The 27,248-nt window shown below is 41.5% G+C and overlaps 1 long non-coding RNA gene across 1 annotated transcript; it reads left to right on the top strand.

Annotated features, from left to right (window-relative positions):
- Positions 1-16,953: 16,953 nt before the first annotated feature.
- On the top strand, positions 16,954-17,829 carry LOC115655449. Its single transcript, XR_004001393.1, has 2 exons — positions 16,954-17,097; positions 17,703-17,829. It is a non-coding gene; the product is annotated as an uncharacterized LOC115655449 (long non-coding RNA).
- Positions 17,830-27,248: the final 9,419 nt, after the last annotated feature.

The raw sequence follows: 27,248 nt of genomic DNA on the forward strand, positions 1-27,248 counted from the left end.
AAATGTTCCTGTCTTTAACGCTCAGATGCCCAACTTCCAATGGGGTCCAAACCCCAAATAAATCCGTTTTGCCCTTTTACAGCTTATATAGGGTAAACTCATAAATTGTTCACCCTCTATAACATTGATAGAGAGATATGCACAGCTGTTTGCCCCTCAGTTATTAATACATACTCTGGGTTAATTAATAAGTAAAAAGTGATTTTATTAAATACAGAAAGTAGGATTTAAGTGGTTCCAAGTAGTGACAGACAGAACAAAGTGAATTACCAAGTAAAATAAAATAAAACATGCAAGTCTGAGACTAATACAATAAGAAAACTGAATACAGACAAAATCTCACCCTCAGCGGTGTTCCAGTAAGCTTCCTTTTACAGACTAGTCTCCTGCTAGTCTGGGTCCAGTAATCACTCACACACCCATTAGTTACTGTCCTTTGTTACAGTTTCTTTCAGGTATCCTTGGGGCTGGAGAGGCTCTCTCTTGAGCCAGCTGAAAACAAAAGGGAGAGGTCTCCCAAGGGTTTAAATAGATTTTCTCTTGTGGGTGGAGACCCCCACCTCTCCTATGCAAGCTCCAAGAGGGAGTTTTGGTGTCACTTGGGCAAGTCATATGTCCATGCATGACCCAGTTTTTACAGGCAGCAGCCATTGTTTACATGCTACCCTGAACATCCTGAGGTAGATTTCTTATGTGGATTGGAGCCTTCCAAGATTCATTGTCCTTTAAGTGCTTCTTGATTGAGCACTTAATTTGCACATTCCTTTCTCAAGAAGCTGACCAAATGCTTTACAACGTCTACTTAGAAATCAAGAAAGTACACAAACAATATTCATAACTTCAAATACAACAATGAAACATGCATACAAAGAGGATGAATAGATTCAGTAGATCATAACCTTTACAGAGATATGTGACATGGCATACGTAGCATGAAACATATTCCAATTATGTCATATATACATTCATAAGCATATTTCCATAAAGCCTTATGGGGTGCACAGCCACAATATTATAATAGGACCTCAGAGTTACACTTCATATTTCTAGCTTCAGATGCAAGAACGATACATGCATACAAATAGAATGAACACTCAGTAAATTATAAGCTTTGTACTGTACCTTACAAGAGACCTTTTGCAAAAAGCATATTCCAGTTACATCATATTCATAAGCATATTTCCACACAGTATATGGAATGCAACATCATACCAGGATTCTTTCAACCTTTTTTACACTGATATTTTTGCCCAAATGATTAATGTCTTTTATAGCAAAGAGACTAATGTAAACTGAAAAGCAAAAACAACAAACAATAATAATAATCACATGAAAAAAGGACATGTGTCTAAAGCAGGATAAATTTTCAAAACTGTTATTTAAGCTCATATTTTAAGATTCTCAAAGTGGTGTTTTCAAGGAAATTACACTCTTCTAAGTAACTGACAACTGATGTACTGTTTACATACTTCACTCCAATCTACAGTTTATGGTACTGCCACAACAAGCAATAGACTACATAACACTACTGGAAGTCACTAGATGACACTATTACAAAGTCTTTCTAGCTCTTATCTGAACTTAGATAAATTAGAATCTGGAGAAATACTTACTGTCAGCTGTGATCCAGCTTTTTAGATGCTGAGAAAATCACTGGTGAAGTCAGGATCTACCTTGGTGTGTCTCTCTATTAAATCACTTTTAGGCATAGCTGTTTCTTACCGATTATACCCATGCAGCTGGACATATTATCTGGTGCCCCAAAAATACACACACATACAGCCTTTATCTTATAAAAGTCACAACAGATCCATGTTAACATTTTGGGATTTCTCACCGTCTTTGTTGTGCAGCCTAAAACAAAATGACAAAATTAACATGCTATGAAGTATGGTTGCCTTCCAACTACTGCATCTTTTTCTTTGTAGAGAAGGTTAACTGTAAACTACTTTTCAATTACCTTTGTGTGCCTTTCCAACCATACTGAATGAAGATTAAAGATATTTACTAAAATCATGTCTTTTAAAGACAATCTCAGAAGTTTTCAGCAGATTATTAGAACTGCTGCCTCATCATTCAAGTGTGGTATCACAGCCTGGCCCTTCAAAACAGTACAAGTGACGCTGGATTTACTAATTTCAGTAAAACTGAATTTTAAGTCTCTCCACCCACTTAGTTCATAAAATTCAACCTGATCTGAAATTCTTGTCCAAACAAAGATCAGTTGGAATAGCCATATTGGGATCATAGTTAGGGCTGTAATCAAGATCAGCTGGCTATTTCATTCAGCCTGAGGATCAGATGGGTATTTAACTAGGTCTTTCTGATGGTCAGGTAGGTATTTCAATTGAAGCACACTTGAAGAATTGTGCAAGACTCAAGACATAGCAAAGCACTGCTGGAATTTTATCAGATAAGCCCTGCCCTTCTCTCTCTTCCTCCCCTCCCCTTCCCAGTAAACTGTAAAAATACACCAAATAGTTCCAAATAAGGATTGAAGCATCCTGTAATTTACAGTCCAGCTGTTGATTTCAGGAATAAATTCACAGCTGAGTCTGAATTATGTCACTATTTCACTTTCACCTCAATTCCCTGCTGACAGAATGAGTTGTTTTTGATCATTAGACGCTTGCTAGACCAGATGTCCTAGTCTGTTGGCTAACTTCTTGTCAGCTTTGCTGACAGCCATGTCCATTAGGGAAAATTCCTCATTTGGAATGAAGTTCTGGCACAGGCTCACTTTACCATATCCCAGTAACTTCTGGCTATGGAGCACTCACCAATTATGAGTGTGATACACAGTTCCTTTTGTTTTAGCAATAATGGGGAGTCTGTTTCAACTCCAACAGCTTTTCCTGATATCAGAATATGCAACACACACCTTTAAAGTATTCTCCACATACATGTCAAGAGTGGCCCTGACATCTACTCCCACCAGTTGGGGAACAGGAAAGACCCACAAAGTCGTAACCGGGACTTACTGTTCAGGTGAGGTGCCCCTCCCCCCCAACACCTACACAGGCATCCAGGCAGCTCCTCCCCCACAAAAAAATAACATACAAACACCCCTCCATAGGCATGCAGCTCTACTGGAGGAATCAGAGGCTGTAGTATTGCTGGTCTTGAAGGCTAAATTGTACAACATCAGAACCCTGACTCCAGGGCCGGCACTTCCATTAGGCGACCCTAGGCAGTCGCCTAGGGCGCCAGGATTCGGGGAGTGGCATTTTGTGCGCTTCCCACGGGGTGAGCGGGAGCTTCCGATTCCGCTCCCCTCGCGCCGCCAAAAAAGGACCTTCTGCCGACGTGCCGCAGAAAACAGCAGCAGACAATTGAGCAGCTCAATGACTGCTGCTGTCGCCTGAGGCATTTCGACGGAGAGTCCTTCGTCGGCGGCAAGATGGGAGCAGAACCAGAAGCTCCAGCGCGACCCGTGGGGAGCACACAAAATGCTGCCCCTCGAATCCTGCCTAGGGCGCCAGAAACCCTGGCACCGCTCCTGCCTGACTCTATCTGTTAATGTTTGTGTGTAGAAACCACAACAGTCTTTATTAAACAAAGTGGAGACATGTCTTCCAGCCCCTTAATAATGTTTCTGAAAAAGCTACATTCTCTGGGAGGATAAAGGAGGAAGCAGGACTGTCTTTACTTGCCAGTTGATCTTATGCACTGTAACAACACTACAAGGGAGGAGTGGTATAGAATCACATGGCTTGTCCAATTCTGAATTACTTTACATAATTCAAAGTGTTTGCATATTAGCTTCCTTTTAGTTTTCTACTATTTCTTCTAAACATTTTATTTATGAAGCTAGTCAGGGCATACATATTCTGGATAAAAACACAGGCCTCACAGTGAATGGTTGTGTTGCACAATTGCACCTAAAGTCACATGGTGTACAGAGGACTTGACTGTTAGAGAACTTTCATGAAGTTTTAGACATGCTAAAACTATTTTATGAATAAAATATTGAGAGGGAAGGAGGTGATCAAGTTATTTTCCTTCCTTCCTTTTCTTCCCCATTAATAATCATTCCTCATCACACACACTATACTTCTCTTTTTAAGCACATTCCTAACCACACAAGCAACATATAATTACATATTAGGAGAAGCCTTTTAATGAAGTCAACATCAATTACATTTATATACAGTATATAAATAAAGCTACCTCATCTACAGGAGCTGAAGTAAATGTAGAATAAACCTTACTGCCATGACCAATGCAACCAAATTACAGAGAACAGAGTTGGCTGTGGGGGGACCTACATTAAGGCTCACCTTCAAATTTAACCCATTCTCCAGAACATTTCCTGCTATGGTTCTCTCTTATATGGAGTAATGGAAGCTCCTCCTCTCCTGCTTCCCTGCTACTCAATTGTAGTCCATTCAAAATGCTACAGCTAAATTGATCTTCCTTCCCCAGTATGCTGACTACACCACCACCCCCTACTCTAATCGCTTAAATCACTTCCTGTCTAGCTACACCTCAAGCCTATGTACAGCTCCTCCTCTGCCCACATCTCAACCCTTCTTTGCACACACCCTCCCTTTGTGACCTGTGCTTTGCAAATTCCTTTTACCTTAGTAAACCTCTGGTCTCTCCCATGGCTCTTCACGCTACCCCTTACACCGGGAACAACCTTCACCCTCCTGCACACCAGACCATCTCCCTCTCCTTCAGATCCTTCCTTATAACTGCTGGTTTGGCTAGCTTTTTACTGCCAACCTCTTCCTTCTCCACTGCCTTCTCCTGTGCCTGGTGTACTCTTACATGTTAACTGAACACATAAATACATACAAATAAAACAAGTAAAATGGGGACAAGCTACTGTAAGTATGAAGCAGCAGGTGTCTGTTCTGTAGAACCCTCTCTCCACCTCATTTGCCTTTTCCTACAGTGCTAGCTCTAAAGTACCAGTCACACCTACGGTTCTGTAGAAATATGTAGATACTGCCTCTGAAAGATGGATGGCTAGAAACAATTTAAGTCTTTTTTGTGTTAGCCATCATTGGTATTGTCGGTTCAAACATTTTAGGCTCTCGGTCATTTTTTATTCAATCAAATCTTGGAGGCGCAAGGGTCATCTTTGTCTAGTATAACCACCATCAAAACCCTCCATCTCCTGAATAACACAATATGGTTGGTGCTGGCTGCTAACTGAGTAGAACTGGGGCATTACTACACACAAGCATGCATTACCTCTTTCCTCCTGCTGTTGGACAAGCAGTGTCTCCTAACACTGTGTGGTGTTATAAGAGCAAGAGCCTGCATCATATGGTCCTACCAATGCCCACCTACTTAGCATCAGTACAAGCCAGTTGTAGGGAAAACTAGACAGACAGTCAGACTGGGGAAGATAATGAATAGTGGATTCTCTTGATCACAAATCTCTTCACAGTCCATTCAAGCCAATGGACATAGACACCACTTCTCACAGCACCTTTGGAGAGCTCCCATCCAAGGACTGACCAAGAACAAGCTTGCCCAGCTTGTGATAACTGACAGGATCAACAGGCAGATATGGTATTATATTGTGAAAAAATGTCTTCACCTGTTATGTATTTGTACAACAGAACTGCACCCATCGGTCACATGATTGCTATACAAAGGGATTATTACCCTCTGTATATGTTAGACTACGAGCACTGAATTGAAAATTGTCATTTTAACTGCTTAACAGTATTGTAGGTATCTTTTCCCTATTAAGTCAGCTTTCATGCTGTAGTGTTACACATTTTCATGTAAGGAAGTCAGCAGGTTCTGTCCCTCTTTGTTCACTGCCTAGCTCCATGGCTCTGAACTTGTTTGGCTTCTAGACACTACTGCAATGCATTTTTTTTTAAACAAGGTGTTTCATTTTAAAAGGGGCAATGTTATCCCACCATGGTCCAGTTATTTCTGTTAAAACGATACAGTTTCCACAGTTTTTTTTCCTCTTTCATCTTCCTTGCTCTCTAGTTTTTCTCCTAGACTCAATTTTTAATTTTTTAAAAAGCAACCAAGGGGAACTAGCAAACAGGGGCGTTTGAGAGGGTGAGACGGATGTCCCCCTGCTGAACGAACAAGGTATGAGTTCTAATCTTGGAGTGAGTGAATTTGTTTGGTTGTTTGTGCTTTTCTTTCTCCTTCAGGTTTTTTTAAGTTACAGGGTGTCATAGAGAAATGAGTAGCATAAAATCCCTCCTTGGCAGCTGTACTGAATTGTTTTATCTGTAAGGGGTTAAGAAGCTCAAATAACCTAGTTGGCACCTGACCAGAAGGACCAATGAAGAAAGAATATACTTTCAAATCTGGGCGGGAGGGGAGGAGAGGAGGTTTTGTTTCTGCTCTCTCTTTGTTGTTCTCTCTCCAGAGGGAGGGAGAGACCAAGCAGGTACAACATCTCCTGAAAATGTCCCTGGAATTATCCAGCTAAAATTACAAAAAAATGTAAATAGCGCAGTAGTAATAAACTCGATAGCATTCATCACCATGCAATTTTGACAGGTTTCCAAGCCCCTTTTAGGTCTTATGTCCCATCTTCCCACTCCCCATTTCCATTGGCGCCAAAGTGTGGTGCCGTCAGCCATTTTGAAAAAATGTGTGTGTGTGTATGTGTTTGACTAGGGGAAGTGTTGTGTATGTTGGTGGTTGGTGACATGAAGAGAAAAAGGTTGAAAGAAGAGTATGAGAGAGTGTAAAGAGGAAAAAAGAGTTTTAGTAAGGTTTAGAGGAAAAAATGGAGATTTGAAAGGAGAGAGGTAAGTTATTGAAGAAAAGAGGCTGGTTATGAAAGAATAGAAAGATTTTCATTTTTAAAGGGTTAGTTAGTTTGAAAGAAGAGAGATTTTTAGTGAGTTTGAGTAAGAAGAGATGATGGTAAAGGCTTAGTTTGGCAGGCAAGTAAAGAATAGAAAATTTTGAGATAATGTGAAAGTTGTATTAAATATCAGGATGGGTTAAGAAAAAAGTTAAATAATATTGAAAACTAGGTTTATAAAGGGAATTTACTAAGGCAAAACCTGTTTGGGAAGCACAGGATAAAAAAGCATTGAAACTATTCAATACCAATGTAGGTTAAGAAAAAAGCATTGAAAAACATTAAAAACTAGGTTTAAAAAGGGAATTTACTATGGCAGAGCCTGTTTGGTAAGCACAGGGTAAAAAAAAAGTGAATAAAAACACATTGAAACTATTCAATACCAGTGTAGGTTAAAAAAAAAGAGAGAGCCCCCTTTGCAGAGGACAAAGGTAGACAGCACATAGTGGAATCAAAAAGAGAGAGAGAGAGAGAGAGAGAAAAAATGACGTTGGTGCCAAAGTGTGGTGCCGATGGCCATATTGAAAAAATGTGTGTGTGTGTGTGTGTGTGTTTGACTAGAGGATGCGTTGTGTGTGTTTGTGCTTGGTTACATGAAGAGAAAAAGGTTGAAAGAAGAGAGTGTAAAGATGAAAAAAGAAAGATTAATAAAGTTTAGAGAAAAAAGGAAAGAAAGGTTATTGGATGTGATTGAGTAAGAAGAAAGGCTGGTAAAGGCAGGTTATTCAAGCATAGAAAGATAGAACTTAAAGAAAAAAGGAAATATTTGTTTTTAAAGGGTTGGTTTAAGAAAAGAGTTAAATAATATAGAAAGCTAGGTTTAAAAGGGGAAAAGCAAAACCTGATTGGTAAGCACATAGTAAAAAAGTGAATAAAATGCATTTAAACTATTGAATACCAGTGTAGGGTAAGAGAAAAAAAGAGAGGTTAAAAGAAAGAACAGGACAAGAATAAAGAGCAAAGAGCAAAGATAGAGAGCACATGGTGGAATCAGAATGAGAGAGAGAGAGAAGCAGCCAGAGTCTGTTTGGTAAGCACAGGGCAAAAAAGTGAATAGAAGAGCATTCAGAATCAGAGTAGATTAAAAGAAAGAACAAGACAAGAAAAGGGAAAAGAGAGCCCCTTTGCAAAGGGCAAAGATAGACAGCACATGGGTGAGTCAGAGAGAGAGAGAAAATGAGAGAGAGAGAAAGAATTCTCACCTTTTACAATCTTTCTGCAGAATGAGGCAACTTTTCTGGTTCAGATCCTCTCAGATTTGTTATCACCGCCTGTGGATCAGCCCAATCAGAAGTGGTTTTACAGCAGCATCATAGAATTCATTTTCCTGAACCAATCCTAGAGTCCCAAGATTTTAAACAAGAGCCAACTCCCTCCTTTCCCCCTTCCCCTCCCTTTCAACTGTTTTATTCTTATTTAAAGAAACAGACCTCCCAGCATTTTCCTGCCATGTAGACCTTTTACAGAGGGGTTTTTATAAAAGTTAAATCTATAAGCTTTTAGTAACAAACAATTTTAAAAAGTTTTTCCCCTAGGTTTTAAACTAACAGAGGTTATTTTTTTAGTAAAAACAATGTGAAACTGCAGCAAAGCACCTGTTAGCAAAGCAGCCTCTGTGAGTCTGTGGATCACAGAGAAGGAGTTTGCTTCTTTACCTGCTTTTTAACAAACACAGGCTAAAGTTACATTAAGTTTTGTGAAGGGATAATGACTTGAAAAGACAAACCTAAGACACAACCCTTTTGTATGTGTTGTAATAAAAAAAATTATGCAGAAGCACCCTAGGTTTAAAACCCCAGGTTTTTAGTAACAGATGGTTTATAGTCCCCTTATTTTGTAAACCAATGTATTAGAGAGAAGAAGATTGCTTCTTTCCCCACTTTTTAACAAAGAGAGGTGAAAGGCTTTTAAGGGAATAAACACTTGAAAAGACATGCCTAAATGAAGACACATTTCTTTATTTACCCCCCTTGACATAAGTGTTTCAATAAAAAAGAGCAGGCAGAAGCACCCCAGGTTTTTAGTAACAAACAGTTTATAAACCCCTTATTTTGTAAACCAGTGGATTAGAAAGACGAAGAAGCAAAGCGCCTACTAGCAAAGCAGCCTCTGTGAGTTAGTGGATCAGAGATAAGAAGGCTGCTTCTGACCCAAACTTTTTAACAAACACAAGTTAAAGTTACATTAAGTTTTGCAAAGGAGTAATGACTCAAAAAGACAAACCCAAAACACATCCCTCTTGTGTGTGTTGTAATAAAAAAAGAGCAGGCAGAAGCACACTAGGCTTAAAACCCCAGGTTTTTAGTAACAGACGGTTTATAGTCCCCTTATTTTGTAAACCAGTGAATCAGAGAGAAGAAGTTTGTTTCTCTCCCTGCTTTTTGACAAATAGAGGTGAAAAGCTTGTATAGGAATAAAACACTTGAAAAGACAAGCCTACCTGAAGACCCATACTTCATTTAGTCCCTTAGGCATAGGTGTTTCAATAACATGTAAGTCTGCAGAAACAACCCAGGCTTAAAAACACAGGAAGCTTGTTTATGAAAGTTTTCCCCTAGGTTTCAGGCTAGCACTGGTCATTTTTTTTAGTAAGGACATCAGGCTTTTGCAGCAAAACAGCTGTCAGCAAAAATAGTGTCTGTGAGTCAGTGGATCACAGAGAAGGAATATGCTTCTTTACCCGCTTTTTAACAAACACATGTTAAAGGTACATTAAGTTTTGCAAAGGGATAATGACTTGAAAAGACAAACCTAAAACACATTCCATTTGTATGTGTTGTAATAAAAAAAGAGCAGGCAGAAGCATCCTAGGCTTAAAACCCCAGGTTTTTAAGAACAGACAGTTTATACTCCCCTTATTTTGTAAACCACTGGATTAGAGAGAAGATTGCTTCTTCCCCCACTTTTTAACAAAGAGAGTTAAAAGACATGCCAAAATGAAGACACAGTCCTTTGGTATAGGTGTTTTTAATTTAAAAAAAGAGCACGCACAAACAGTCTAGGGTTATAAAAGTAATGTATAGTGACAAAAAAAAGTCCCCCCCCCCGTAGGTTTTTGACTAGCACTGCTTATTTTTTAGTAAAAACTGTGAAGCTGTGTCGGAGAAAAACTCAGTTCTCGCTTTTTGTTTGGATGCAGCAAAATCAAATGCTTTTAACTATTTCTCCAGCAATTACAATAGAGGGAGGGAGTGCCTTAGGACACTGGGTCACCCCAGTCCCGGACAGGTCTCTCAACAGGTAAACAATTACAGCAAGCATTTATACCTTTGTTACAGACAATAACAAGCAATAATACAGACAATAATGAGCAACAGCTGCATTTTGTTTATACATGGGCTATCCTGCTATCTTATTTTCCTCACTTCTGGGAGCCAGTCTACGTATTTAATCAGTGCAAGGTCATGATAACTTCTCGCACAGTTCTTTCCTACTCGCCTCACACTATCCTTGCTTCTACAAATCTCACGTCATTAGGGTTACAGCTGGCCTACCTCTTGCTAACAGACTGACATGCATTAAGATCCCCTACAAATCCTTGTCAATTCTTTCCCTACTTCCACACTCCCCCCTTTTGTACTTCTAGTACAACAGATATTCTCAAATCTCTATTTGCATTAAGCCATGGATTTCTGATTCTACATCAGATGTTTCAACCTTAGGGATTTTCACTGGATGTAATGACAATACATGATTAGCATGGACATGAAAGGTATTACTATTATTATGTCTTTTACAACAACAATAACATAATCCTAAACTAACTAACAACAATGCAAGCAATAATATCCCCATAGCAATTATATGATGAGATTGTTGTACAGTTTTGGTTACAAAGCATAATATATCGTACTTAGTACACAAAGTAGACACTCTATAAGCTGTATGAAAGGCATTCTTTTCAGCTTGATATATATTCTGAAGCATGTGAATTTGCCCTTGCAATTCAGAGATTCTTTGAACCTCTGGTAACAATGAAAGCAAATTTTGAAATCGATCAGGTACTAAGCTGGTCCAATTAAAGGGTATCTGGAAACTAAGGGCTACTTGCAAAATTCTGTCTGCAGGCCAATAAACAATATGATTGCCTGCAGTGGTAATGAGATTAAAATGTATATCTTGCAATGTGGTGGTTTTAACATACATACAGCTATCGTTAGCTTGAAAAGTAAGTGTCCTGTCAGGATAATTCCTTGTCCTCTACCCTCCCAGCAAATGTTATCATGAACAGTGACAACTTCCCCTGGCTTCAGTTTATGGATACACTGAAGCTGCAGGGGTTCAAACAGCCAAATGTCCATTGACTCCCTATTCCTATCCAAAATGTCAGGTGTTATTCTAGGGGCACTGACTATAAATCAGTTAGGTATACCAGGTGGTATTTCCCAGATGTCTCGGTGAATAATCCAGTCCCACATGCATCCTCCCCATGGACCCATCAGAATTCGGTATGTGGGAGCGCACACCCCCCTTAACCGTTCCATATGCTTGGAAGGAGCACTGTGAATGTCCACACTTCCACCCAGAAAGTCTCCAGTATGTCTCCATGACCACAGATCAGATGGTACTCCTGATGTGTCTGTAAGGGCAGTGGGCCAAGTCTGGTGCTCAAGATCACTCTGAATGGCCATCAGCTGGTCATTCAGGAAATTCTGAATTTCTAAACATACTAGATCCCACTGCAATGCCTTCCCAGCCTCAGTGATATTCAATACCATCTTTCCTTGGTGTAGTACTATATTACATCTGTTATTTATTTATTCTCGATATTTTCAAAAGGCATTAACATTAATAGCCTAGGAGGGGGTGTATTACAGGGTAACAGGGGAGATGGCAGGGGCAAGGTGCCTGTGGTACCTGTCATTTTAAATCCAATTAGGGAGAGCAATACATGCTGAAGTATTTATCCAAAACACAGGGCACAGCCTGTAGAATAAACCCCAAAATCCAATCAATACCACATTCCCAAGCAGGGTCACACAAATTTCTTCCTGCCAGTGTATAATTCTTTGTTTCTTCACCAGAATCAGTTCTTAATGTCCTTTCTAGTCAGGAATTCCTGGACTTTGGCCATTTCAGTGGAATGAGTGTTCCTTCTTCTTTCCCGAAACAGTCGTGGTTCAGCATCCTACAGGGGAGAGGTTACCAGCACATCACCCTGTAATGGTTTTGATTCTTCTAGAAAAATCCAAAGGCACAGTAGGTCTGTCAGTGGACAAGGGAGAGGTTACTAGCACTTCACCTTGTCCTTTTTCCCTGCTGTCCAGAAGGCACAGAAGGAGAAATAGGCTAATCATCAGTAGGAGAATTCTCCCGAGGTGGAGGGGTCTTTTTGCAGTGAGAATCATGAGTCCAGGCAGTCAGTCTTTGGCACTTCACAGCGGTGTTGGTAGTCAGTAGGACTTAATAAGGGCTTTTCCAGCATAGAGCCAAAGCAGTCTTTCGTTGGTGGACCTTTACATGGATCCAGTCTCCTGGTTCCAACGAGTGGCAGGGCTGCTAGGATCTTTGGGTAGTGCTTCTTTACCTGTAAGAAAAGAAACCTAACGCATTTCATTAGTGCCTGGCAGTGTTTTGCAGATCTCATAGCTGCTTGGGCACATTCAAGGCCCCCCCTTTCTTGGCTGTCAGCCAAGTCTTTGCTGTGAGCAGTGTCCTTGAATGGGGCCAGTATCTTATCTTTAGACTGAACATGCTAGCTATTTTTTTCAGTTAATTAATTCTGTTCTTTTTCCTTCTTCCCTTCTTTTAACCTACAAAGGAAGCTTCCACTCTTCACTCATACACCTTTTTCCCAACCACAAACACATAAACATTGCCAGTATACAGTACATTAGTGTTATTATTCAATGTATGCCACATATACCCTTTCATAAAAAATAACTTTTTACAGAGCTTTGGAGCAACAAGCCAGGACAAGCACACCCACTTCGAGGAGTTCACTCAGTACAACCTCTGGTGTCCAATAGCTTCCCACCATCCCCAGCCCTCTGGCTAGAAATCTCAGGTAGCCAGAAGAATTCCATGTACAATATGGGGAGTGGGTTAACTTTTCATATCCTTGCTTCCAAAGACTGTTTGTAGGCAAACTTTAACAAAAAATTTTTTTAATTAACAATCTGGCCAATGAAGTTTCTTTTTCTTACTTAAGCAAATGTGTTATACTTTAGTATATCACATTGTCCTGATTTATCCAAACACTTTGTATTCCAAAGTTGAATAAAACAGGTATCTGCATGTAACCCTTCTATTTGATTTTAACTAGAGTATCCTATGAAAATATTAAACACAACAATTTTGGCCATGAGACAAACACCACAAGACAGGACATAGAACACAAAACATAATTCCTATTGTGCCAGTAAATGCATGATACGTTGAATGCTGTTCAGCTGGCATCAGTTTTCTCTGATTATCTGAAAGACAAAAAACAGAGATCTACCCCTTCTGGGCAGTCAATCATCACTTAAAATATACAAATACCCTTGTATGGGAATAAAACACTTGAAAAGACAAGCCTACCTGAAGACCCATACTTCATTTAGTCCCTTAGGCATAGGTGTTTCAATAACATGTAAGTCTGCAGAAACAACCCAGGCTTAAAAACACAGAAAGCCTGTTTATGAAAGTTTTCCCCTAGGTTTTAGGCTAGCACCGGTCATTTTTTTTTAGTAAGGACAGCAGGCTTTTGCAGCAAAGCAGCTGTCAGCAAAAACAGTGTCTGTGAATCAGTGGATCACAGAGGAGTTTGCTTCTTTACCTGCTTTTTAACAAACACATGTTAAAGTTACATTAAGTTTTGCAAAGGGATAATGACTTGAAAAGACAAACCTAAAACACATCCCTTTTGTATATGTTGTAATAAAAAAAGAGCAGGAAGAAGTATCCTAGGCTTAAACCCCAGGTTTTTAGTAACAAACAATTTATATTCCCCTTATTTTGTAAACCAGTGGATTGGAGAGAAGATTGCTTCTTCCCCCACTTTTTAACTAAGAGAGGTAAAAGACATGCCAAAATGAAGACATAGTCCTTTGGTATAGGTGTTTTTAATAAAAAAAGAGCATGCACAAACAGTCTAGGGTTATAAAAGTAATGTATAGTGACAAAAAAAGTCCCCCCCCCCCGTAGGTTTTAGACTAGCACTGCTTATTTTTTAGTAAAAACTGTGAAGCTGCAGCAAAGCAATGCTCTGCTCTTATCTAAACAACCAGGACCCTGTAACAAGAGCTGAACAACACATACTATAAAACATTTTAAAACATGTTTTTTGAAGTAACGTCTAAAACCCCCTTTTTTTAACGTATTAAATAAATACATGAAATAACAAACCTACCTGAAGACACATTCCTTTATTTGTAGGGATGTTTCAATAAAAAAAAAAGAGCATGCAGAAGCACCCCAGATCTAAACCCACAAAACCCTTACTAAGAAAAAGTTTCCCCCCAAGGTTTTTAGTGTGAACCACTTGAAACAGCCTTTTGAAGGTCGTGGATTAGAAAAGAAGACCCCTTTGAAAAAGAGGCTACTTGAAGACACATATTTTTTATTTAGTTCCCCCGGCATAAGTGTCTCATTAAAATATAAAAGAGCAGGCAGAAGCACCCCAGATTTAAAACCCCAGATTTTTAGCAACAGACGGTTTATATACCCCTTATTTTGTTAATGATTGGATTAGAGAGAAGAAGATTGCTTCTCTACCTGCTTTTTAACAAAGAGAGGTGAAAGGCTTGGAAAGGAATAAACAGTTGAAAAGACAAGCCTACCTGAAGACCCATAACCTTCATTTAGCCCCTTAGGCATGGGTGTTTCAATAACATGCAAGTCTGCAGAAACAACCCAGGCTTAAAAACACAAAAAGCCTGTTTATGAAAGTTTTTCCCTGGGTTTAGACTAGCACTGGTCATTTTTTTTAGTAAGGACAATAGGCTTTTGCAGCAAAGCAGCTGTCAGCAAAAACAGCCTCTGTAAACCAGTAGATCAGAGATAAGAAGGCTGCTTCTTTGCCTGTTTCTTAACACATACAAGTGAAAGTTATATTAAGTTTTGTAGAGGAATAAACACTTTAAAAGACAAGCCTATATAAAGACAGAGCCCTTTATTTAACATTTTTACATGCGTGTTTTAATTAAAAAAAGAGGGCATGCAGAAAACACGCCAGAGTGAAAACCACAGAACCTTAGTAACAGCTAGTTTATATCCCCCTGTCATAAACAGATAGCTAAGGGTTAATGTCTCTTTCACCTGGAGCACCTGACCAGAGGACCAATCAGGAAACCGGATTTTTTCAACTTTGGGTGGAGGGAATTGTGTGTCGGGGGTCTTTGTTTTCTGGCTGCCTGCTTTCTCTGAGCTTTGGAGAAGTAGTTCTGTTTTCTAATCTTCTGTTTCTAAGTGTAAGGACCAAGAAATCAGATAGTAAGTTATATGGTTTCTTTTTTTTTTGGTATTTGCATGAATATAAGTGCTGGAGTGCTTTGATTTGTATTCTTTTTGAATAAGGCTGTTTATTCATATTTCTTTTAAGCAATTGACCCTGTATTGTATCATCTTAATACAGAGAGACCATTTGTATTTTTTCTTTCTTTTTTATATAAAGCTTTCTTTTAAGACCTGTTGGAGTTTCTCTTTACTTCAGGGAAATTGAGTCTGTACTCACCAGGGAATTGGTGGGAGGAAGAAATCAGGGGAGATCGGTGTGTGTTGAATTGGCTAGCCTGATTTTGCATTCCCTCTGGGGGAATAGGAAAGTCCTTTTTGTTCCAGGACCGGGAATGGAGAGGGGGAGTCACTCTGTTTGGATTCACAGAGCTTGTGTCTGTGTATCTCTCCAGGAGCACCTGGGGCGGGGAGGGAAAAAGGATTATTTCCCTTTGTTGTGAGACTCAAGGGATTTGGGTCTTGGGGTCCCCAGGGAAGGTTTTTCGGGGGGACCATAGTGCCCCAAAACACTCTAATTTTTTGGGTGGTGGCAGCAAGTACCAGGTCCAAGCTGGTGACTAAGCTTGGAGGTTTTCATGCTAACCCCCATATTTTGGACGCTAAGGTCCAAATCTGGGACTAAGGTTATGATACCCCCTTATTTTGTAATCCAGTGGATTAGAGAGAAGTTTATTCTCCTCCCCATATATTTGAAGCATTATGTTTTTGTAAAGTTTATTATGAAAAAGCAGTATTGCCTGAGCTGTAACAAAACAAGGCCCCTCTTAGGGATATTTTGTAGAAGTTTAGTGAACTAAAAAGGCTTAAGATACTAGCCTGTTCTTTTTAAAATAGTGTTTATAAAGTACCAAAACAATAACTGGGTAAGAATATGAAAACTAGCAACTAAGGGGAGTTTACATATGTGTTTTAATTAAAAAAAACAACAACTCAAGATTGCTTTTTAAAGTTTGGATTTATACAAAAAAACACAAGAAAAAATAGCTTATGTAAAAAAGCTAGCTGTTTTTTACCAGAGATATGGAGCCTTCCTCGCCCCTGCTCTACACACACACACACACACACACTCTTTTCTCCTCCCCTCCCCTTCCCCTTTTTTTCAACTGTTGTTTAAAATCTAAACCAAGGACAACATTTTTTTTAAAAAAAGCCAGAGCCACAGAGATCAGGCCATGGGGGTAAGAAAGCTGTCCTGAATTTTAAGGGGTATGTTGATAACTCTTTTAGTGAAACAGTTTTGTAGGCAGCCTGTCTGTGTAAGTTGTTATGCTTTAGCATGGGCAAGCATTTATTGTTTGAAAGCACTTTTCCACTTTATGAGGTATTATCTCCCCCCATCTTACGGCCTGTCACAAATATTAACAAAAACAAGCTAAAAGATACATTGTAGCAAGGACTGCAAAGCAATAGTTACAATATTGTTGATTATTACCTTGTCTAAGGCCCTAGAGAATATATTTTGTTTTGTTTTGCTTTTATAAAACACTTTTATGTAAACTGTAACCCTAGGTGATGTACAGCATTAAATAATATGAAACAGTAGACGAGAGACCTACTAGTCATTATCCCTTTGCAAAACTTAATGTAACTTTAACATGTGTTTGTTAAAAAGCAGGTAAAGAAGCAAAATCCTTCTCTGTGATCCACTGACTCACAGGCACTGTTTTTGCTGACAGCTGCTTTGCTGCAAAAGCCTGCTGTCCTTACTAAAAAAAATGACCAGTGCTAGCCTGAAACCTAGGGGAAAACTTTCATAAACAAGCTTCCTGTGTTTTTAAGCCTGGGTTGTTTCTGCAGACTTACGTGTTATTGAAACACCTATGCCTAAGGGACTAAATGAAGATATGGGTCTTCAGGTAGGCTTGTCTTTTCAAGTGTTTTATTCCTATACAAGCTTTTCACCTCTATTTGTCAAAAAGCAGGGAAAGAAACAAACTTCTTCTCTCTGATCCACTGGTTTACAAAATAAGGGGACTATAAACTGTCTGTTACTAAAAACCTGGGGGTTTAAACCTAAGGTGCTTCTGCCTGCTCTTTTTTTATTACAACACATACAAAAGGGTTGTGTCTTAGGTTTGTCTTTTCAAGTCATTATCCCTTCACAAAACTTAATGTAACTTTAGCCTGTGTTTGTTAAAAAGCAGGTAAAGAAGCAAACTCCTTCTCTGTGATCCACTGACTCACAGAGGCTGCTTTGCTAACAGGTGCTTTGCTGCAGTTTCACATTGTTTTTACTAAAAAAATAACCTCTGTTAGTTTAAAACCTAGGGGGAAAACTTTTTAAAATTGTTTGTTACTAAAACCTTATGGATTTAACTTTTATAAAAACCCCTCTGTGAAAGGTCTACATGGCGGGAAAATGCTGGGAGGTCTGTTTCTTTAAATAAGAATAAAACAGTTAAAAGGGAGGGGAAGGGGGAAAGGAGGGACTTGGCTCTTATTTAAAATCTTGGGACTCTAGGATTGGTTCAGGAAAATGAATTCTATGACGCTGCTGTAAAACCACCTCTGATTGGGCCGATCCACAGGCGGTGATAACAAGTCTGAGAGGATCTGAACCAGAAAAGTTGCCTCATTCTGCAGAAAGACTGTAAAAGGTGAGAATTCTTTCTCTCTCTCTCATTCTCTCTCTCTGACTCAACCATGTGCTGTCTATCTTTGCCCTTTGCAAAGGGGCTCTCTTTTCCCTTTTCTTGTCTTGTTCTTTCTTTTAACCTACCCTAATTCTGAATGCTCTTTTATTCACTTTTTTGCCCTGTGCTTACCAAACAGACTCTGCCTGCTTCTCTCTCTCTCTCATTCTGATTCCACCATGTGCTCTCTATCTTTGCTCTTTGCTCTTTTTTCTTGTCCTGTTCTTTCTTTTAACCGCTCTTTTTTTTTCTTAACCTACACTGGTATTGAATAGATTCAATGCTTTTTGTATACACTTTTTTACCCTGTGCTTACCAAACAAGGCTCTGCCTTTGTAAATTCTCTTTTAAAACCTAGTTTTTAATCATTTTAAATGCTTTTTTCTTAGTATCCCTTTATATTTTTTGGCCATGTGCTTACTAAACAGGTTTTGCTTTAGTAAATTTCCCCTTTTAAATCTATTTTTATTGTTTTTAATATTATTAAATAATATTAAAAGCTTTTTCTCTTACCTTGCGCTGGTGTTCAATAGTTTAAATGCATTTTTATTCACTTTTTATCTATGTGCTTAGCAATCAGGTTTTGCCTTTCTCCTTTTAAACCTAGCTTTCAATATTATTTAACTCTTTTCTTAAACTAACCCTTTAAAAACAAATATTTCCTTTTTTCTTTAAGTTCTATCTTTCTGTGCTTGAATAACCTGCCTTTACCAGCCTCTCTTCTTACTCAATCACATCCAATAACCTTTCTTTCCTTTTTTCTCTAAACTTTACTAAAACTTTCTTTTTTCATCTTTACACTCTCTCACTCTCTTCTTTCAACCTTTTTCTCTTCATGTAACCAAGCACAAACACACACAACGCATCCCCTAGTCAAATACATACACACACACACACACACACACACATTTTTTCAAAATGGCCGTTGGCGCAACACTTTGGCGCCAATGTCATTTTTTCTCTCTCTCTCTCTCTCTCTCTCTCTTTTTGATCCACCATGTGCTGTCTATCTTTGCCCTTTGCAAAGGGGGCTCTCTCTTTTTTTTTTAACCTACACTGGTATTGAATAGTTTCAATATGTTTTTATTCACTTTTTTTACCCTGTGCTTACCAAACAGGCTCTGCCATAGTAAATTCCCTTTTTAAACCTAGTTTTTAATGTTTTTAAATGCTTTTTTCTTAACCTACATTGGTATTGAATAGTTTCAATGCTTTTTTATCCTGTGCTTCCCAAACAGGTTTTGCCTTAGTAAATTCCCTTTATAAACCTAGTTTTCAATATTATTTAACTTTTTTCTTAACCCATCCTGATATTTAATACAACTTTCACAGTATCTCAAAATTTTCTATTCTTTACTTGCCTGCCAAACTAAGCCTTTACCATCATCTCTCCTTACTCAAACTCACTAAAAATCTCTCTTCTTTCAAACTAACTAACCCTTTCAAAACAAAAATCTTTCTATTCTTCAATAACGTACCTCTCTGCTTACAAATTTCCATTTTTTCCTCTAAACCTTACTAAAACTCTTTTTTCCTCTTTACACTCTCTCATACTCTTCTTTCAACCTTTTTCTCTTCATGTCACCAACCACCAACATACACAACACTTCCCCTAGTGAAACACATACACACAAACATTTTTTCAAAATGGCCGACAGCGCCACACTTTTGTGCCTACGGAAATGGGAGGAGGGAAGGTGAGACCTAAGCCCTAAAAGGGGCTTGGAAATCTGTCAAAATTGCATGGTGATGAATGCTATTGTGTTTAATACTATTAAGGCAAAGAAATGCATTAGGTTATCTTTGGGTTTGGCTTGTGAATTTTCCTATGCTACCAAGGTAGTTTTATTCCTGTTTTTGTAACTGTGAAGCTGAGTCCAGGGGTGGAATCCTCTGTGTTTCAAATCTTTTTATTACCCTGTAAAGTTACCTTCCATCCTGATTTTGCAGCTGTGATTCTTTATTTTTTTTCTTTATAATAAAGTTCTTCTTTTAAGAACCTGATTGATTTTCAGTGTCCTGAGAGAAAGGGTCTGGTCTGTGCTCACATTGCTAACCAATTGGGTATATTATTCTCAAGCTTTCCCAGGAAAGGGGGTGAACAGGCTTGGGGGGATATTTGGGGCGGGGGCAGGGATTCCGAGTGACCTTTCCCTGAATTTTTGTGTAAATCACTTGGTGGTGGTAGCAATACTGTCCAAAGACAAGGAAAGGAATTTTTGCCTAGGGGAAGTTTTAACCTAAGCTGGTAGTAGAATATAAGCTTAGGGGGTCTTTCATGTGGGCCCCACATCTGTACCCCAGAGTTTAGAGTAGGGAGGGAACCTTGACACAGGGTCAGTTCGATTTGTGTGTTTGGGGACGGTTTGAGCCTTTGTTTCCTGGATCATCCTTGATCATCTTTGATCTGCCTCAGTCAATCAGGCTTGTTATCATCCTCTCCCTGTGTGATTAATGAGGGGGTAGTTTTCACCTATATAGCATCAAATTTAAGCGTCAGCCTCAATTGACTTAGAGGTGAGGCATTCTGGCATAATGGACTGGCAATTTATGTATGGACTTACCAGGATTCCATGAGGCTGATGAGTAATACCTGGTAACGCTAGCACGTGTGCACTGTTTATTGTTTTATGGAATGTTTTGTCCGTAATGTTTTTGTCCTAAATGCTCTGTGTTTTCTGAAAGATGGCTATGTGATGGATTCGGTCACAGAGATTCCCTTGGGACTGTCACCTGGTGTGCTGAAATTACCTCTGAGCCCATTTTCCCTGCCAGCTTGGGACTCCAGAACCCTGCCTTGTGGAGCCAGACATACTAGCCTTCTGCAACACAGACATAGGGTCTGGTCCACATCCCAAAGCTGCAGACTTAACTGAAAACAGCTCAGCAGGTTACCTGGCTCCAGCGCCCAATGGGATCCAATCAGTTCCCAAAGGGATCCAAACGTCAAATAAATCCGTTTTACTCCGTATAAAGCTTATACAGGGTAAATCCATAAAATGTCCGCCCTCTATAACACTGATAGAGAGATATGCACAGCTGTTTGCTCTCCCAGGTATTAATCACTTACTCTGAGTTTATTAATAAACAAAAGTCATTTTATTAAGTACAAAAAGTAGGATTTAAGTGATTTCAAGTAATAACAGCCAGAACAAAGTAAGTCACAAAGCAAAATAAAACACGCATGTCTAAGCCTAATACATTAAGAAACTGATTACAGGTAATAGCTCACCCTCAGAGATGTTCCGATAAACTTCTTTCACAGACTAGACGCCTTCCTAGTCTGGGCCCAATCCTTTCCCCTGGTACAGTCCTTGTTAGTTCCAGCAGACATCTCAAGTGGTAAGCAGGGGTTTTCTCATGAGTGGTAGCCCCCTTTGTTCTGCTCCACCCCTTTCTGTAGCTTTGGCACATGGCGGGAATCTTTTGTCTCTCTGGGTTCCCACCCTTCTTTCTAAATGGAAAAGTACCAGATTTAAGATGGATTCTATTATCAGGTGACATGGTCACATGTCACTGTAAGACACTGCTCCCACCCCCAGTCTCCATTCCCCATGGGCTGGCCCACACCTACACAGGAAGGTTTTCAAGTAACTAAGGCCATTTAGAACTAATTGTTTCTGGAGCACCCTTAATGGCCTCCACTTAATATGTTTACATCAGTGATACAAGTTTATATCTTATTCTCCTAACTCCAGGTATAGAAATAATACATGCAAACAAATAGGATGAACACACTTAGTAGATTACAAGCTTACTAATGACACCATACAAGGGGTATTTAGCATAAGCATATTCCAGTTGTGTCATATTCATAGGCATGCTTCCATAAAGCATATGGAGTGCAACGTCACAGGCTGATCTTGGGTAAACCCTGTCATAGCCCCTGGGAGACAGCAGAACTGCAGGTGCTGGACTGCGGGTGCACAGTTGTGCCCAGCAGAAGAAGAGGAACCTGGTAGAGATGGAGCAGCTCTTGGTGCAGCATGGCTGAGTGTCTAGTGATGATCTTAATGCTCTTGACCTTACCTTTTGCAGAGAGACGCTTCTGTTTTATGTGGAAGAAGCTAGGTCTTGGAAAGAAGGCTCCAGCTCATGGTTCAGGGTGGGAAAGCCCTCAGATTAGGATGCTAGCAGAGCTGGGGAGGAAGAGAGTGTTCCCAGGAAGAGGAACTGACTGCATGGAGGGATGTTCCATTTCTGAGCTTTCTTTCCAACTGCCTCGTCAACCATTAGTGAGACAAGGTGTGGGAGGTAATATCTTTTATTGGACCAACCTCGGTTGGTGAGAGAGACAAGCTTTTGAGCGTGCATACATGGCCCCCCCACCCCCAGAGCCCAAACACACACTCCCTCTCCCTAGCAGAGCCTGGTTGCAGGGTCCCGTCCCCCAGCCCAAACACCCTCCCCAGCAGAGCCCAGCCACAGGCCTGCCCCAGCCAAGACACCCGCACTGCCCTCCCCACCAAAGCCCAGCCATGCCCCCAGCCCAGACACTCGCACCCCCTTATCACGGAGTCAAGACCTCCTCAGTTAGGCCCATCGGGGGGGAGGGGTGGCAAGGAGGCCAGAGCCCCGTCTGGGCTCCCCTCCATTTTCCCAACCAGCTCCAAACTGAAACTCCCTCCAGCCGTCTCACTCAGCCTCCCCCAGCCTTTGTCCAGTTTCCCAGGCACAGGTGTCACCGGGCCAATAACCCCCTTCCTGGTTTCTTATGTTACGTGCTCAGGTATTCTCACTCAAGGAAAGTCTCCCATCCCCCATGCAGACAGTCCCAGCAAAACTCCCCTGCAACTTTCCCAGGTCAATACTCCCCACTCAGTATTCAAAGAATACATTAAGAACATTCCCACTTTGTCACACCCTTACCTCCAGAGCCCAGGGATCCAGAGGGAGAAACAGCCTGATGCTGGATCTCAGGCTTGTAAGGTGTTTCTTGCACACCACCTCCTTCTTTCAGGGCAGTTCCCTCCCCCTTCCCGGCACTGACTTCTTTTTCCAAGTTGGGCTCTGCACCATTTCTGGGGGGAGGAAAGGGAAGGAAATTCTGCACATAATATTAATTTCTAAGCAAATTCTGCATCGCACCGTGGTGCAGAATTCCCCTAGGAGTAAAAGTTAACAAACCAAAATCAGTCTGGGAAGGACACTGAGGATGTGTTCAAGCTTTGTGGGTCATCCAAAAATGAAGGTACCCAAAAATAAGTGGACACTTGGCAGAAGGGCCCAGCTGCCCTGAAATATTATTGACCAACAGTTGAACTCAAATTGCAGGGTGAAGGTCAATTAGAATTTAACTCCTCATTCTTTGAATTCAACGGTTGGCAATTCTGCCAAGAGTCCACTTATTTTTGGGTGCCTTCATTTTTTTGGATCCCCAACTTCTGAGAATTTTGTCCAGATTTCCCTTTTTTTGAGGTTTTGCTTTTATATATAAAGTGCCTGGATTGAAGATCAACAGCTGTAGACATTACCTGAAGGCATTTTTAAAAACAAAATCTGATGACTGATTGTCAGTGCTTTGCTCCAGGCACGATCTCAATCAAGATTTGCGGTCCTATAATTCTATGAACCTTATAATTCTATGAATGTTTCCCATCTTCCAAGCAATATTCTGTTAAAAACAAACAAAAAACCAAAACAAACAAAAAACAAACAAAGCCAGGGCATATTTTTGGTAGTTCACTTTTCTAATGTTGGTGTTTAAATATCCCTTTTTCTTGTAGATATTTAGGCATGTGAGTAACTTTAAAACTCAATGGCCTAGATACTCATGTGTCGAAGTGTTTATTGTGACGTCACCCTAAAGTTGACATGGCCCACAACTTGCGTCTTTGTTTAAGGTATTCTTTTAAAAAAAAAAAATCTGGTGCATCTGAGCATGTGCAGTAATCAGCTGCTGACTTTATTTTTTTCCCCACACAATAAAAAAGATGGTTACTCACCTTTGTAACTGTTGTTCTTCGAGATGTGTTGCTCATATCCATTCCATTTAGGTGTGCGCGCGTGCCTCGTGCATGCTCATCGGAAGATTTTTACCCTAGCAACACTCGGTGGGTTGGCTGGGCACCCCCTGGAGTGGCGCCACTATGATGCTGGATATATACCCCTGCCAACTCAATGGCCCTTCAGTCCCTTCTTGCTGGCTACTCTGACAGAGGGGAAGGAGGTTGGGTTTGGAATGGATATGAGCAACACATCTCGAAGAACAACAGTTACAAAGGTGATTAACCGTCTTTTCTTCTTCAAGTGCTTGCTCATATCGATTCCAATTAGGTGATTCTCAAGCCTTACCTAGGCAGTGGAGTCGGAGCAAGATGTTGCAGAGTGCAAAACTGCTGAGCCAAATGCTGCATCATCTCTGGACTGTTGAACCAATGCGTAATGTGCAGCAAAGGTGTGAATCGATGACCAGGTAGCTGCCTGACATATTTCCTGGATGGGGACGTGGGCCAGGAAGGCAGCAGATGAAGCTTGCGCCCAAGTAGAGTGGGCGGTGAGGTGGCTAGTTGGAACATGAGCCAATTCATAGCGTGTGAAAATGCAAGATGTTACCCAAGATGAAATCCATTTGGGAAGAGACTGGTAAGCCTTTCATCCGGTCCGCGGCAGCTACAAAGAGCTGAGGTGACCTTTGAAAGGGTTTGCTTCTCTCGATATAAAAGGCTAGCGCTCTGCGGACGTCCAGGGTGTGTAGCTGTTGTTCCCGACGCGATGTGTGCTGCTTTGGGAAGAAGACTGGGAGGAAGATGTCTTGATTGACATGACAGGCAGACACCACCTTAGGGAGGAAAGAGGGCTGCAGTCGCAGCTGTACCTTGTCGTTTTGGAATACAGTGCACGGGGGGGTCCGCTGTCAAAGCCCAAAGCTCAGATTCTCATCTCGCCGAAGTAATAGTGATGAGGAAGGCTGTCTTCCAGGAAAAGTACAGCAGCAAGCAGGTAGCCAGTGGTTCGACAGGAGCACCCATAAGCTTGGCTAGCACCAGGTTTAGATCCCAGGTAGGGGATCGGGCGTCTAACTTGAGGATACAAACGTTCCAGTCCTTTGAGGAACCTTGAGACTATAGGGTGAGAGAAGATTGATCGGTCATTTTCCCCCGGATGGAAGGCATAAATGGCTGCCAGATGCACCTTTATGGAACAGACCACTAGGCCCTGCTCTTTTAGGGACCAGAGGTAGTCCAGAAGAGTGGAAACGGATACCTGCCTGGGGACTAAGTTATGCTGAGCGCACCAATAGGAGAAACGCTTCCACTTGGCGAGATATGTCATCCTAGTGGAAGGCTTCCTACTGCCCGAGAGCACCTGTTGGACCGAGGCAGAGCAACGCAATTCAGACTGGCTCAACCACACAGCAACCAAGCTGTGAGATGAAGGGACTGCAGGTCCGGATGGTGAAGCCTGCCGAAGTTCTGTGTTATGAGGTCTGGCCAGAGTGGCAGGGAAATCGGGTCTGCCACTGAGAGGTCGAACAACGTGGTGTACCAGTGTTGCCTCGGCCACGCTGGAGCAATAAGGATCAGGGGGAGTTTGAGTAGGACTCTGTGGATGAGTAGAAACAGTGGGAAGGCATAAAGTAGATGCCTCTTCCACGGGATCAGGAATGCATCTGAGAGGGAGCCCGGGGAGCGTCCCTGGAAGGAGCAGAACACCTGGCATTTCCTGTTCTCTCGGGAGGCCAATAGGTCTATGTGGGTAAACCCCCACTTCCGGAAAACAGAATGGATGACGTCTGGGCGAATTGACCACTCGTGAGACAGGAAGGATCTGTTGAGGTGATCTGCCAGGGTGTTCTGGACTCCTGGGAGAAAAGACGCTATCAATTCGATCGAGTGGGCTACGCAAAAGTTCCAAAGGTGGACAGCTTCTTTGCAAAGGAGGGAGGAGCATGCTCTGCCCTGCTTGTTTATGTAAAACATGGCCGTTGTGTTGTCCGTGAACACTGATACACAACGGCCTTGGAGATGGTCTCGAAACACCTGGCATGCTAGGCGAACTGCTCTCAGCTCCCGCACATTGATGTGTAAAGCCAGTTCTTGAGGTGACCAGAGGCCTTGAGTGCGGAGTCCCCCGAGATGGGCACCCCAACCCAGAGATGACGCGTCCCTGATTAGGGCCATCGAGGGTTGTGGTGGGTGGAATGGCATCCCTGCACAGACTCGAGTGGGGTCTAGCCACAAGGTTAGGGAGCCCAGAACCTTCCTGGAGATAGTGAGCACCGAGTCCAGGCTGTCTCTGCATGGTTGGTACATTAAAGCAAGCCAAGGTTGGAAGGGACGGAGGCGTAGCCTGGTGTGCTTGGTCACGAAAGTGCAGGAGGCCATGTGACCTACTAGGCTGAGGCAGGTGTGCACCGACATTGTTGGGAAGGTTTGAAGACTTCGGATTAATGAAGCCATTGTCTGAAAATGCGACTGCGAGAGGCAGGCTCTGGCCAGATTGGAGTCCAGAACCGCTCCAATGAAGTCTATTCTCTGCGAAGGCATGAGGGTAGACTTTTCCGTGTTGATCATGAGATCTAGGCTCCTGAAGAGGTCTCTGACAATGTACAGGTGCTGTAATACTTGCTATTGGGAAGTCCCTCGAATGAGACAATTGTCGAGATACGGGTAGATGTGTACTCGACGGCAGAGGGAGGCAGCAACTACAGCCATGCACTTTGTGAAGACACACAGAGCTATAGAAAGGCCAAACGGAAGTACAATAAACTAGAAGTGTTGGTGGTTGACCACAAAACGGAGGCATTGTCTGTGTGGTGGGTAAATTGCGATGTGGAAATACCCATCCTTCATATCGAGGGCGGCATACCAGTCTCCCGGATCCAGGGATGGGATAATGGTCCCCAGGGATACCATGCGGAACTTCAGCTTTATCATGAATTTGTTGAGTTCTCGCAGGTCTAGGATCAGTTGTAGACCTCCCTTTGCCTTAGGGATTAAGAAGTAGTGGGAATAAAACCCCTTGCCTCTTGTGTCCTTTGGCACCTCCTCTATGGCTCTCATGGCTGGGAGCGACTGGACCTCTTGTAGGAGGAATTGCTCATGAGAGGGCTCCCTGAAGAGGGATGGGTAGGGAGGGTGGGAAAGCGGGGTTCAGGCAAACTGGAGGTGGTATCCCTCTTCCACCGTGCGCAGGACCCAGCGATCTGAAGTTAGCTGGGACCAGGCAGGGAAGAATCGGGAGAGGCAGTTGAAAAAGGGAAAGGATCCGGTGGGGTAACTCGTGGGCCGTCCTCGGGCGTCCCATCAAAAGTTCTGCTTAGGCCCCGCTGGTGGTTTAGGGGGTGCCTGATTTTGAGCTCCTTGAGGGCCAGACTGTCTCCGACGATTTCCCCTGCCACGCCTTCTAGTGACATCCTGACGCGGCCTAGT

This window comes from Gopherus evgoodei, chromosome 7, assembly GCF_007399415.2.
Source record: "Gopherus evgoodei ecotype Sinaloan lineage chromosome 7, rGopEvg1_v1.p, whole genome shotgun sequence".
In the NCBI taxonomy this organism is placed as follows: Eukaryota; Metazoa; Chordata; order Testudines; family Testudinidae; genus Gopherus; species Gopherus evgoodei.